This window comes from Pinus tabuliformis, chromosome 2_1, assembly GCF_031772625.1.
Source record: "Pinus tabuliformis cultivar Carrire ecotype Pingquan chromosome 2_1, CPIR1, whole genome shotgun sequence".
Taxonomy (NCBI): Eukaryota; Viridiplantae; Streptophyta; class Pinopsida; order Pinales; family Pinaceae; genus Pinus; species Pinus tabuliformis.
In genome coordinates, this window is record NC_142299.1 from 867,614,410 (window position 1) to 867,628,187 (window position 13,778).

The 13,778-nt window shown below is 37.0% G+C and overlaps 1 protein-coding gene across 1 annotated transcript in view; it reads right to left on the bottom strand.

Moving 5' to 3' along the window:
* Positions 1-13,778, bottom strand: part of LOC149203420 (chaperone protein ClpC1, chloroplastic) — a 59,661-nt gene that overhangs the window by 34,936 nt on the left and 10,947 nt on the right. The window lies entirely within an intron of this gene.

The following is a 13,778-nucleotide window of genomic DNA, read 5'->3' on the forward strand; positions in this document are numbered from 1 at the left end:
AATTTCACCTTTTGTAACCGAAATTATGGCTTTTTGCCAGATACTTAATGAAATCCCATAACCGTTTTTGTAAAAAAAAATTATCAAGATCAAGAAAATCTTTACTGCCTTTTTTATTTTCCAACACGAATAGCCCTAATGACGTTGACTTCTTCACTGCCAGGCCAACTTAGTCTTGGAGGGGTATTTTAACACTTTATGACTCAAAATAAATTCTTCAACTAGTTACAAGATGCCCAATAGGGTCTATTACATATGACATAACTTCTTTGCCTCCATGACTTTTTGACAATCCCTAGAAGCACACAATGGGTGCTTTGGCCTAGAACAATTTAACTTTGAGCATGAAACCCCATGATTTACAAAATAACAATAATATTTTTTCTTTCTCTTTTTTACATCAAATACATAAAATCAATAGTACATAGAATATTATGAAGACCAAACCTAGTTACACATTTCAACAGTTAGTTGGTCTCTTGTTGTTGATGGATTTGCTGCGTAGAAGGAGAGTTTGACTTGGCATCTAGAAGGTTGAAGTCTTTATGTGGTCATAGGTCTTGGATATCTCACTTTGATCCAATTCTATAAGAAGAGAGTTTTTTCTGGGTTTTGCCCTTGGAGCAGTTTTCCCCTGGCTTGGAGCCTATATCTTGTGTTCTTTTTGTTCTTGTGATCTTTATGTTTTTATGACTGATGCTTGTTTGATGAAGAAGAACATAATAAAATTAATAAGAAGCCAACAACTCTCACAAGCAATTATTGAAGAAAGAGAAATATAACCTAATTTGCAAGCCTCCTGATTTCTTAACACCAAAAACATTGAGTGCACCTATATCTAAATAAATGAAGCCCCAATTTACTCATTACTTGTGCATTTGTGTCAGATTTGACCATTTTGAGTCTAATATCTCTCCAATTCATCAAGTTGCATTTGGATTCTTTGTTCTCTACTACTCAAATGAAAATGGTAGATTTAGTTTCTACTCTACTGGAATTATACTTGTGCATATTTTTTAGATACCTTTGTTTTGGATCACATTTGTTATGGTAATCAAAAAAAATAATCCTCAAAGTGAGTCTATTTTGAATCATCAGTGGTTAAACCACTCTTTATCAAGCTATGGCTTCTCTATGTGAACTCATCCTTTTCTTCTTGGATGGGGCAATGCAACAAATCAGACTTTATTCTTCATAACTCTTCTCTTCTTCAAATTCATAATGGAAATGTCAATGTCTTTTCACATGGTTGTTAATGGCTCTCACAAATTTTCATGACCCACACTTGATGTGTTTCTCTTCTGGTGTAACAACTCTCAACTTTGCTAAAGTGTGCAATTGGAATGTGGGTATCTCATATGGGTGCTTTGTGCTGCAATAAAAGTCTAAGTGAGCTCTTCTTCATCTCATTTTACTTTCTACTATTATTTTAATATTCCCTCCAAAGAAATATATCAACCTCTTGTTTGTACGAGTCTTCACTTAAAAAATCATATCACTATTTAAGTTAAGGCATTGAAAAATGAAAAACTTGTCTTAATTATATGTTTGATTTTTCTTTGTCCCTCTTCTCAAACTCTTTTTTTTTAATTGAATCCATGCTCCTTTCAAACTTGAGAATCAATGCCTACTCTTGAAAATTCACCAAGGTACATATATTCCTATGAAGTGGTTCTTCCTTTCACTATGCCTTCAAACTTTTGATTCAAGGACTCTAGAATCAATATCATGCTCCAATACCATGTTGGATTTTTGAAAACGCATGAAACACAAGAGAAAATTAAAAATAGACTCACATAAAATATATGTCTTGATACAATGGGGTTGATCCCATTTTATTTCATAAATTCATTCACTTAGGCAATTGTGCTTCCCAACTTCATCACTAAGTAATGACTTAACGCCATTTATCAAAGTCATTATAATTTATTACACTATAACATAGGACTACTACATTATGAGTGTTACTTACTGTAGCACTCCCCTCTTAGTTGAGGAAGCTCCTCCAACCACAAATCATCCAACATATTGTAGTCCCACTTAGATCTTATTTTCTCTATCATACCCTCAAAATTAGAACTTATATTACTGTGGCTTGGGGCATTTTTAGCCTCATCCTCACTACACTCTCCATGCACACCATCTCCCGATCACTATCTCTCAACCTACACTTGTTTACCATGCAACTTGTCTAATTTTTCAACCTGAAAACAGCCACTATTTGAGAATTTATTATCATATTTCAGATCTGACTTAGACTGAAAAATCATTTTAATTATATCCACAATCACAACAAATTCGACTGTTACCTTGTTAGGAGTCACATAAGCAACCTATAAGCCTCATGTTGATCACTATATCCAGCAAATGTTAACTTCTTACATTTAGCATCTAACCTGGTTCTCTTCTCTTTCAAATTGAAACATAAACAACAGATACAAAAACTTTGAGGTGATTGAACAATGACCCTTTCATCATAACCAAGCCTCTTTTAGGGTCTGTCACATCCCCATTTTGACCCCCCATAATTAAATGTGTAATTAATTATGCTAATTATTGTAACTTCTACATAGATAATTAATTATGATGCCACGATGATCTAGACATAGTAAAGTTGTAAATTATATCCTTCAGTTAATAAGAAAATACCCGCAGCTCACAGAGGCACAAGCACATATAGGGGCCATGATACCATGAGTGGGGATCAGTGAGGGGGACAAAAAGAGGTTCAATATGCCTAATGATTCCTAGACACCTTAGCCAAATTATTTTGTGATTTTGAGAATTATCCTCCATTTACCCTTGATGACTTGACAAGCCAATCATTGAATGCAATTGGTGGAAGGGCCACCTTCCACATTTATGAGTAATGGGCTGAGTACTATGAGGATGGGAATGATGAAAGAAGAATGGTCAAATCACATTCTAGAAACCTCTCCCACGACCTTGGAAATTGTGCCCACCATTGAAGTGGAAACATTTCATGAGAAAAGGGGGATGGATGAGATAGCAAGGAGTAGAGCCACACGTGGTTGTAGGAGCAGCGGGGAAGGTCATGTGCATGAACAGGGACACGCATGACTGGGTGAGAGGCAAACTTTTCATGTAGAAAAGGAGAATTGTGAGCTGGGAAACGAGCTGAGCCAAATGCAATGTTAAACAAGTTGTTGTTAGAAAATCAGAAAGACAGAATGATTTTCTTTATATTGATAATTATTTGTGATAAGAATATGTTTTCTTATGTTCGTCTTTTATCTTTTAGTTCATCAAGCAATTACCAAAATAAAAGCACAAAGATCACAGACACCAGATTTAGGCAGACAGCCAGGGGAAAACCCCTATCTAGGGTAAAACCCAATCAACAACTCTTCCTTAATGATTTCACAAGATAATCCAAGACTTCTTGACCTAAACACAGACTTCCTCCACACCAAGTCAGCCCTTTCTTCCTTCTGTAGATGATAACCATTTCAGCAACAACTTCGACTTGGCAACAACAACTTTGACTTAGCAGCAACAACTTCAATCTAGCAGTTAGCCCAGCAACAACTTCGACCTAGCAGTTAGCCCAGCAACAACTTCGACCCAGCAGTTAGCCTAGCAACAACTTCGATTTTGATCTTTCCAACACGTCTCCTTCTCTTCTTGGAATTTCGCACTTTTTTTGCCTCCTCCTTAGATATCAAACTTTTGTGGGAGAGTATATTCCAAATGAATTCGAACTGCTTCAATATATAGTCTTCTAGTGAGGTTCAATTACCTTGTTTGAGGCCGACTTGGTGTGGAGGTGACAAATGACTTATTTGACTCAATAATAAATCGTTTTACATGATTCAAAAGCCCAAGAAGGGTCTCTTTAAATGGACAATGACTCTAATGACTTAGAATAAAGCCTAAAAGTCCTCAATGGGGACTTTGACCTAAAACATGATGACCCAAGCATGAAACTCATGCTTTAATAAGTCATAATAATAATAATAAATAAATTTGTTTTTCATTCTTTTGATAAATACATTTCATTGTGACTCAAATAAAATTTAAGAAGACTGAACCTAGTTACATTCTTCAACAGTTGTAAACTCCTTCATTCAAACCAGAAATCACAATTTACACTTGGAGAGTTGCCATTAGTCCATAATTGTTGGGAGTTACCCAAATTTTCCCTAGTGGTATCATGGTCTAGCTAGGGGTGACTAGTTGTATAAGGACTAGTGCAACTGAGCTTTACGATTGGGTGGAAAATCACTCAATCAATTTACTGGGAAGCTTTGGTTCATATAAGTTCCTCTATTATGCATTGAAATTTATATACAAATAAGTTGAATAGTGAATTTATGCTTGAAATGGTGTAAGATGTGTCATTAGCTTTGGAATTGCTTGAAAAGAATAAGTGTTTCATATTTGAGTTTTCTATCAGATATATTTCTGATTGAAGGAACAACATGGGGTGCCAATTGAATTGGAAATGATAAAGTAATGATAGTTCTTGAAGGAAGATGCAGTAGGGAATAAGTTATTTGTTCATTGCATTTAGGTTTTAAGTGTAAATTCCCAAGTCTGCACTTCATGAGATGTTATCCTAGATAGCAATATAATATGTTTCCCGTGAGAACAATAATCTCATCTATGTGATAGAAAAGATAAGATATTTAGGTTTTAAGTGTAAATTCCCAAGTCTGCACTTCATGAGATGTTATCCTAGATAGCAATATAATATGTTTCCCATGAGAACAATAATCTAAATCTATGTGATAGAAAAGATAAGATAATTTTATTAATGTCCTCAGGTGACCACAAGAGTAGAACAATAATCTCAACCTCTGTGATAGAAAAGATAAGATAATTTTATTAATGTCCTCAGGTGACCACAAGAGTAGGTCAAAGGGACTAAGATACATCCAATGTAAATACAAGACATGTGGGACTACAAATGCGACTCCATTGTAACTTCAAAGCTAAAAAGACTAAAATATAACTAAAATAAGACTAAAATGAAATAAAGGTACAATTAGAGAATGTATAAAATCGCATGAAATGACCAAAAATGAGAAGTACGAAGTATGTCTATTGTTAGATTGTGTAACTCCAAAGAAGAGAAGGGGACCTGAAGATGACGTCAATGAAGTCAGCATCTCCTGGACCTAATCGCCAATGGCAAGGGAGGCGAGCAAGGCAATCTCTCCTTGTCTGGGTCCTCCAAACCTGTCGGAAAATCCAACTATATGATCCTAGGGGGGAGTAGAGGAGCGAGGGCTACTCCTAACATTTGAGGCCGAAAGGACGAAGTTATTGATTATTCTCGGTTGTCTTTATCTTGAACCATCCCTCTAACTCTCTGAGGATAGGTCGATTGAATTGAAGCATGGTACTGCATCTACAAGTCAATCTCAACGATACGTGTCTATCTCATAAATGGGGGTTTGTGGGGGGGTGGGGGTTGTGATGAGCCCCGATGTCTCACCCTTCTCCCATTTGCTACATACTGAGACTTTGCATATCGCTTATTGCTTCGGTCAGACAAAACAACCCGGAAGTAAGAGGTAATAGTTCTAGAAATCCCAAGGTGAGTCTAGGCATGTGAGAGTTGAGATTTGTATGCAATGATCTCCATGATAAAGAGGGCTAGGCATCTTTGATCCTGGTATCGGAAAAAAAAAAACTAAAGAGGGAGCCCCTGGAATCCCTGTAGAGGCAATGGAAGCATCCTCTAGTCTCATAGTAAACGAGGCACCTAAAGATGAGCTACCACTCAGTCTCACTCCCTTAGGCGGCCCACTTGGCAAATTTTGTCCGACTCAGGAACATCATGGTCAGTCTCAACTCTTAAGATGATGCAAGCCCACAAGCCCACACGAAGTTGCCCCAGGGGTATCATGAGGGGGTATCAATTGAATGAATGATATGTTTTCATGAAGTCAACAAATCAAATATAATGGACTTAGATGATATGTTGTAATTTCTAATTTGGATGTATAAAGTGAAAATCGTGTTCATGGCATTCAAGAGACAAGATTAACTCCCTCACTTTGGTTTCCATGGAATTCAGACTTCTAGGCCACACTAAATCATGTTTTGTTATGAGACACTGGCTCAAAGTTGTTGGAATAAACTAACATAAGAATGATTGGCATGTTTCCTAGCTATGAAAGGCTCTAGGGTTGTAATAGTACAAACATATGGCTTTCATGTTAATGGACTTAGATGATATGTTGTAATTTCTAATTTGGATGTATAAAGTGAAAATCGTGTTCATGGCATTCAGGAGACAAGATTAACTCAATCACTTTGGTTTCCATGGAATTCAGACTTCAAGGCCACACTAAATCATGTTTTGTTATGAGACACTGGCTCAAAGTTGTTGGAATAAACTAACATAAGAATGATTGGCATGTTTCCTAGCTATGAAAGGCTCTAGGGTTGTAATAGTACAAACATATGGCTTTCATGTTAGTTAGTAGCGTGATTGGATAGTTTAATTGTTAAGAATGTAGTTGAGATTGAGAGTCATACCTATTGAAGGGCAGTTAAAATCTCTATTGGAAGCCTAAAGTTGATGGCATGACTAAATTGGATGATGATTTCTATCTATAAATGATGCTTACTTGAGAACCTTATTGTAGTTTTGATCCCTTAGACTTTGGATACTAGCCTTGTGACTAAAAGTCCAAGGCCAGTTTTAGTTGCCCAAGTTTTAAGCTTACTTTATGAGTATTACCTATGAGTAATATGCAACTATAAGAGTATTACCAGTCTAGTTTTGAAGAATAGTAATCAACTTCAAGCTAGAAGAGTGAGCCAACGGTCCAACCTATCTATTATTAGGGAAGAAACTCCCTCCACTATAATAATCCTACCTTAGATATTTGAATTTACATCTATGATTTTGAGGCATTGCCATCTTGATTACATTGATGCTTTAACCTTGCATTCTATTTGTAAAAAGTATGATAGTGAATTTCTTAAGGTGCAAAGAGAATATACTCTTGAGCTTAGAATTTTGGAGAAAACTAATTTGATATGCCTAGAGTTTCAAATATAATTGTGTTGGCAAAATTTAAAGGTACCCTTTAATAATAAGGCATTGTTATTGCTCTCAAGTGATGAAGTATAGGGCTTAGAACCCAGTTTCTTGCCTTTATACAAGCAAAGGCCTCAAGAACTATTTCTACCCTTAAGGAAAACTCTTAAACTTGTAGAAAAGTTCATAGAAACTTTTGGAATTCTTTTAAGGAGAAATTTGGCAAAAAGTTCCATGGTGCACAAATATAATCTTCGTGTGATATAAGCACATATCGCACAAAGATTATCTTCGTGCAACATAGCAAAGGCCACGAAGTCAAAAGGTTTCAAACTTCGAGCTTTTTGGTAGAAAGTGGATCATCACGAGAAAGGAACTTTCTTGCAATATGACTTATCACACCACAAATTTTTAGGTGTGATACATATCGCACAACAAAAGTTTAAGATCTTGCAATAACCCAAGAGATAGAGGGAGCATTTCCCATCACAAGGAAGAATAATTTGAAAGGCATGATGTATTGCACCACAAATTTCTTGGGGTCAATAAATCACAAGGCTGAAAAATGCAAATAAGGAGCCACCACACTCAAGCCACATCACATGAAGAAAGAACCTAGGAATGTGACATGTCACACCACAAATAAGTTTGAGTGATACATCATTGATTTGAAATATTTCAAGGGTGCAACAAGAAGGAAGTAGTCAAAGGAAAAGGGGAGAGAAAGGAAAATAAAGGGGAAACTAGAAACAAGAAGGAAAGACACGAAGAAGGAGAGAGAAGATAAAGGAGAAATGATGAAGTGTCACAACAATGGAAGTTTTCATGCAACGTGGTGTATCGCACAAAAATAAACTGTGTGCAATACACCACATAAAACCAACTTTTCAAGCAATGCGACGATGGAAGGGGGAGCCCTATCGCACCAGGAAGGAAGTTCAAGATGCAACATATCACAAGTTGAAAAACTTCAAGGTGCAAAAGAAATTCCTTAGTTGTGCAATATGACACAAGCAGGAACTTTTTCCTTGATGCAATAACAAAGCGAGTGTGTTGTAGGATGAAAAAGATTCCAAATGCGACATGTTGCAAATTTAAAATCTTTGAGTGCAATGAGAAGTTTGAGAGAGGTGTGATATAGGCTATATCACCTTAGAAAAGATTTTCCAAGCTATGATGTGGCAGAGAGACTGAAAATGCCTTAGTATGTGTGAGACCCAAGGTTTATCTGTATTATGCCACATCAATTGGCACGTGTAGGGCCATGTAAGAACAATGACATGGCAGGAGGGAGAAAACCTTAACAAAAAAGGGTAAATCTTTGTGCATACAGCTTAGGTTTGAGCAAGAGTACAATCTTTGGAAAGCCCTCGACGAGTAGAATGCATCAATGGGCCCAAAGGTGACCTTAGAATCATGCCCAAGAGGAAATTTTTGAATACCCCGCCTCCTTAATGCTACCAAGGGGGTGTTGTAAAATGTAACTAGGTTTAGCCTTCATAATGACATGTAATTATGATCTTTGTAAATGATGAAATAAAAGAAATAAAATTATTTTTGTAATGCCTTGCTTCATGGGTTTCATGAGCAAGAGCTTTTTTCTAGATGGCTCCCATTGAGAGCCTTAGGATTTGTTATTAAGGTCAAAGGATTAATGTCATGTATGAAGAGCTCTTCTTGAGCATATGTAAAATGTATAAGAGTTAACCTTGTGTCTAGAAAGGACCTCCAAAAAGACAAGCACGATCCTCTTGATGTCGGCCTGCAAGATGAATTAAATAAACTTATGTCAGCTCACTTAAAATGACACATCTATTCGAATGTTAAGGTCGGCTTAATATATGGTCAAACTACTATAAATACCCAGCTGGACTCTTCGCATCAAGACAAAAAAAAATCGTATCTATCTCTGAGATTTTCACATTACAATTACAGTGAGAAGTTCAATGTTTCGGATGGGTAACAAAGTATAGAACTCGGATCCTTCTGTAGTTTCGGAGGGCAGTCACAGTAGAAGATTCTAGATACCAAGGTGAAGCATTTTGAAGGTCACAGTGAAGCATTTCGAAAGCCTGTCCACAAAACAAAATATGGATCATCTACATTTCGGTGAAAGGTACATTTGGAAGTCAACAAAGAATCATAGTCCAATGGAGATGCTATAGTTTGGTGGTATCAAGAACATTCGGAACCCTCTGCAATCACAGTGACAGCAAGTATAGACATACTACAGTTTGATGATAAAAGGAAACTACAGTTCGATAAGAAGACTATCTCGGTGTTGCCACAAGAAGAAGATCCAGTGCTAAACACAGTCTCGATAATGATGCAATTCGGATATGCTTACAATACAGTGATATTGCAGTGATGAATTTCGGATTGCTCTAGTAATGAAGCCTCAGCAGTGGAAGGAGAATCTAGAAGACAAAAGTAGAAGAGGACTCGTGTCTTGGTCTTGGAGTGGTTATTAGGTCAAGCGTATTGGTCTTGGCATTTGTCAATTGAAATCTCTATAAGAAGAATTTGTGCAGGTTTTCCTCTCAAAGAGTGAGGTTTTGGCCCTGGCAGAGAGCCAACATCTTGTGTTCTTGTCTCTTTTGTTTTGGTAACTATTTGATGAAGTAAGAAAACACACTCTAATAATAACAAGAGAAGATTGTGCTAATAAGAAAAAGTAAAAAGTACCTCACAAATAGTTATCATCATCAGAGGAATCTTATTAACCTAATTGCCCTAGATTCTTCAACATGGTATCAGAGCTAAGGTGTTGAAGTTAAAGGAAGGGCATAAAAGAGACATTCAAGGATCAAGTTTCAAGAAGGGCTTCTAAAGTTATGGTTACAGTGACACTCAAGGATTGGTTTACAGTCTCAAATGAAGAACTATCTTGAATGAGCTTACAAGAAGAATCTCGAACCTAGACTACAGTATCTCAACTCAGATTAATGCTACAGGACTGTAATTTTGGTTGGGTATTACAACAAGACAATTTAGGATAAGTACTACAGTGAGACTGATCCATATCTGAAGTTCTTGGGTAATTTCATGATAATAGTCTCAGGTACATGGCAACAGTTTCGGTGCCTCTCGCAGTCTCAGTCTATGTCATACCACAGTGATCTCAATAATCTCACAATGGCATGATCTCAACATACCAGTGATAGTCACAACCTTGGATTGAATCCTTTCTATACATAGTACAGTCTTGACAACTCGGATTCCCATAGCTTGATGATACATACTCGATGGCATATAGAAGTGGATCATCTACAGCATAGTGCTCAGAAATAGGTCTCACTATATCACAGTCATAGTTTGTATGGATAGTGCTCGATGTGGAATGAAGGTATACTAAGTGATATGTCTCGGTACTATAAGGTGGTGATCATAGCAAGTGACCTCGATGCTCTATGGTTCTACACGATGTTGCAACTTCAACAGAATGCTACAAGGTTCCATAGTCCACTTGTGTGATGTTGCAACTTCAACAGAATGCTACAAGGTTCCATAGTCCACTTGTGTGATAGCAATATAGTGCCATCTCAAGTATGTCAACAATTTGTTAATCATAAGGATCAGATGTATAAGTCGAAGTATCTTTAAGGCAAGAAGGAAAGCTTCCTATCATTGCAACAAGGATCTCATCCGGGGGAAGCATCAATGCATCCGCTTCAACCATCTTCAACATGATCAAGGTGAAGATTTCATATTCACATGTCAAGTAAGTATTTTTCATTCTTTAATCAATTTGGTAAAAAATGACTTCGTGGTTGCAAGGAGATCTATAAGTTTGATGGTTCATGAAAGGTCCTTGCATGGAATAAGGAGGATTGCCATAGTCCTCATAGATAAGTGAAGTCATTTGAACATATGAATGAAAAAGGTCTCCTTTGAATTCATAGGAAGAAACTCTTAAGGTCCTCTCACATAAACAATATTGGAGACATCAAAGAAACTGGAAGAAGAATTATGAACATTACAAGAAAAGAAAGTTCATATCATTGGAAAGGATAGGAGGAGTTGAGGAAAGGAATTCCATGGTAAGAGGGAGTAAGAAATCATTAAGATAGTCTCTCTCACTATAGGTCTCTTTATGGCTCCTAGATCCTGCATAGGTTATGTCTACAATAAGATGCAGTGCGACATCATGGAAGCATTAGAAACAAGAACTCGTGACATCATCACGAGGGTAACAAAATTCATGGGATAAGTAAGTTACCTCATTCAACTTGTGATTTCTATGCAAGATAGAAGAAGACAAGTTGAGGGCAAAAGTGTTGAGGACTCAAACATTTGCTGGAAGGAAAGGAAGTTTGGAAAATTCTGGTACTCAGAAAAGGGAAAAAGAGAATAGCTGAAATTCAATGCTATGGAAGTAAAAGATTATGTACTTTACAAGAAAGATTGTTCTTAGCTTAAAGAAGGACAATAACAAGAAGAATAGAGAAGAAGTCCATTTCACCGAAGAAATGGAGGAAGCTGAAAGAAGGAAGAACAAGGAAGTAGAAGCATTAGAAGTAAGAGCTCGTGACACCACCATAGGAAAACATGAAGGACCGCTGGAACAAAATCTATGGTAGTCAACTTTGGAAGATATAGCTCTTGGTGACCTCATTGGAAGATCAAAGGAAGAAGTCATCCAGGACAGGTCTCATCATACATCAATTTAAAAAGGGAAACATCTATTGAGTAAGGATATGCGAGATGGAATCCTCATTGGAAGGCTCACCGATCTAGAGAAGAAGCAAATGTTCATCAAGAACTCCAACTTGTGGAGTTCATGTGATGATGATATGATGACATGAGAAATGAGGTAGATCAAGGGGTTGAAGAATTATTTTTTTTTCAATCTGTTGAAAGAAGCCTAGATGACCTAAAGGTAAAATGAGGTATGTATGCTTGTATTTAATATTATAAATTCATGTTGTATGGAAATAGGTCACATGGATCACTACTTCAATCTTGAGAAGCATGACCAAGGGAAAAGGATCTCCTCCTCTGAAAGGATGCAGGAAGGCATAAGTCACACTAGATGAAATCAACGTAATATATCCTCATATGAAGTATGAGGGGTTGACTACAATTAAGGAAGCTCCTGGGAATGGAATGTGTAAGAGGAAGAGATCGCGAGTTATGCAACCATGATAAAGGCGATCAACATCCAATAGACCAAGAAGATTTGACTAGGAAACCTCCCGAAAAGATATGAAGACTGATGGAAGTCTGAAAAAGATGGAGACCCTTGACAATGGATCTCTTTGGGAGATGTGTCAACATGTATGCAAGATGTTGATACCTACAGGAAGATGTCATGATGAAAGACCATCACAAAGGTAATTTTGATTTAAGTGTTCATTTCTTATTTTTGAAAAAGTATCTAGATGGGCTTATTTAGAACTGTCAAAGGGAAGAACTAGGGATAACTTCCAAAGAGGACCATATAGAAGGATGTAAGATCCTTCCGAAAAATATGGCATGAAGAAAACAACATGACATGAAGCAAGGCAAGATGAAGATTGTTGGATCACTTTCTGATGAAAGGAATGATGACATGACTAACTCGTGGATGAAAGTGATGGATGATCTGTGCCCTATGTAGAAGCCACAAAAGGTGAAGGCTCCTGGACAAAGAAATTCATGACATCGAAGGAAGGATCTCTTCAAGCAGCTAGTCTAGGAGCTACTGTAAGTCCCTAATTAAGAGGGAGCTTGGTTACATTCCTTTACAGAAATGGGCATATCTTCCCTAGTTGAGAGGGAGAGATAGACACGACATTCTTATCTTCACTTGGGAAGAAAGAATGGAGGATTGGGTAATCATCTGGCATCCGATGCTCTTTGAGGATGTGTAGGGCATCCAAGATAAGAGTAGGCAAGAGGACCGATATTCTTTGAGGGTTGGGAACCCAAGATAAGAATAGTCCTAGAAGGTCATACTCAGTGAACACCCGGGTGGGTATGTACCTTGAGAGACAATGATGAAGGTGTCCATAGTCATTGGTCTCGCCAACATTGTGCTCTGATCTGATGAGAGATAGAGTTATCAATCAAGGCCTTGATGTGGAAACAATGTCGGTTACTATGATGCTATACAGATGGGTTACCAATCCAATTCTTCTTATGAGAAATTCTTCAAATTGAGAATGACCAAGTACCATTATGAATACCTCCCTAGTTAAGAGGGAGTGTTGTAAAATGTAACTAGGTTCGGTCTTCATAATGACATGTAATTATGATCTTTGTAAATGATGAAATAAAAAAAATAAAATTATTTTTGTAATGCCTTGCTTCATGGATTTCATGAGCAAGAGGTTTTTTCTAGATGGCTCCCATTGAGAGCCTTAGAATTTGTTATTAAGGTCAAAGGATTAATGTTATGAATGAAGATCTATTCTTGAGCATATGTAAAATGTATGAGTCAACCTAGTGTCTAGAAAAGCACTCCAAAAAGACAAGCACAGTCCTCTTGATGTCGGTTTGCAAGATGAATTAAATAAACTTATGTCGGCTCACTTATTTGAATGTTAAGGTCGGCTTAATATATGGGTCAAACTACTATAAATAGCCAGCTGGACTCTTCGCATCAAGACAAAAAAAATCATATCTATCTTCGAGATTTTTACATTACAATTATAGTAAGAAGTTCAGTGTTTTGGATGGGTAACAAAGTACAGAACTCGAATCCTTTTGTAGTTTCGAAGGGTAGTCGCAATAGAAGATTTTGAATACCACAGTGAAGCATTTCGAAAGTCTGTCCACA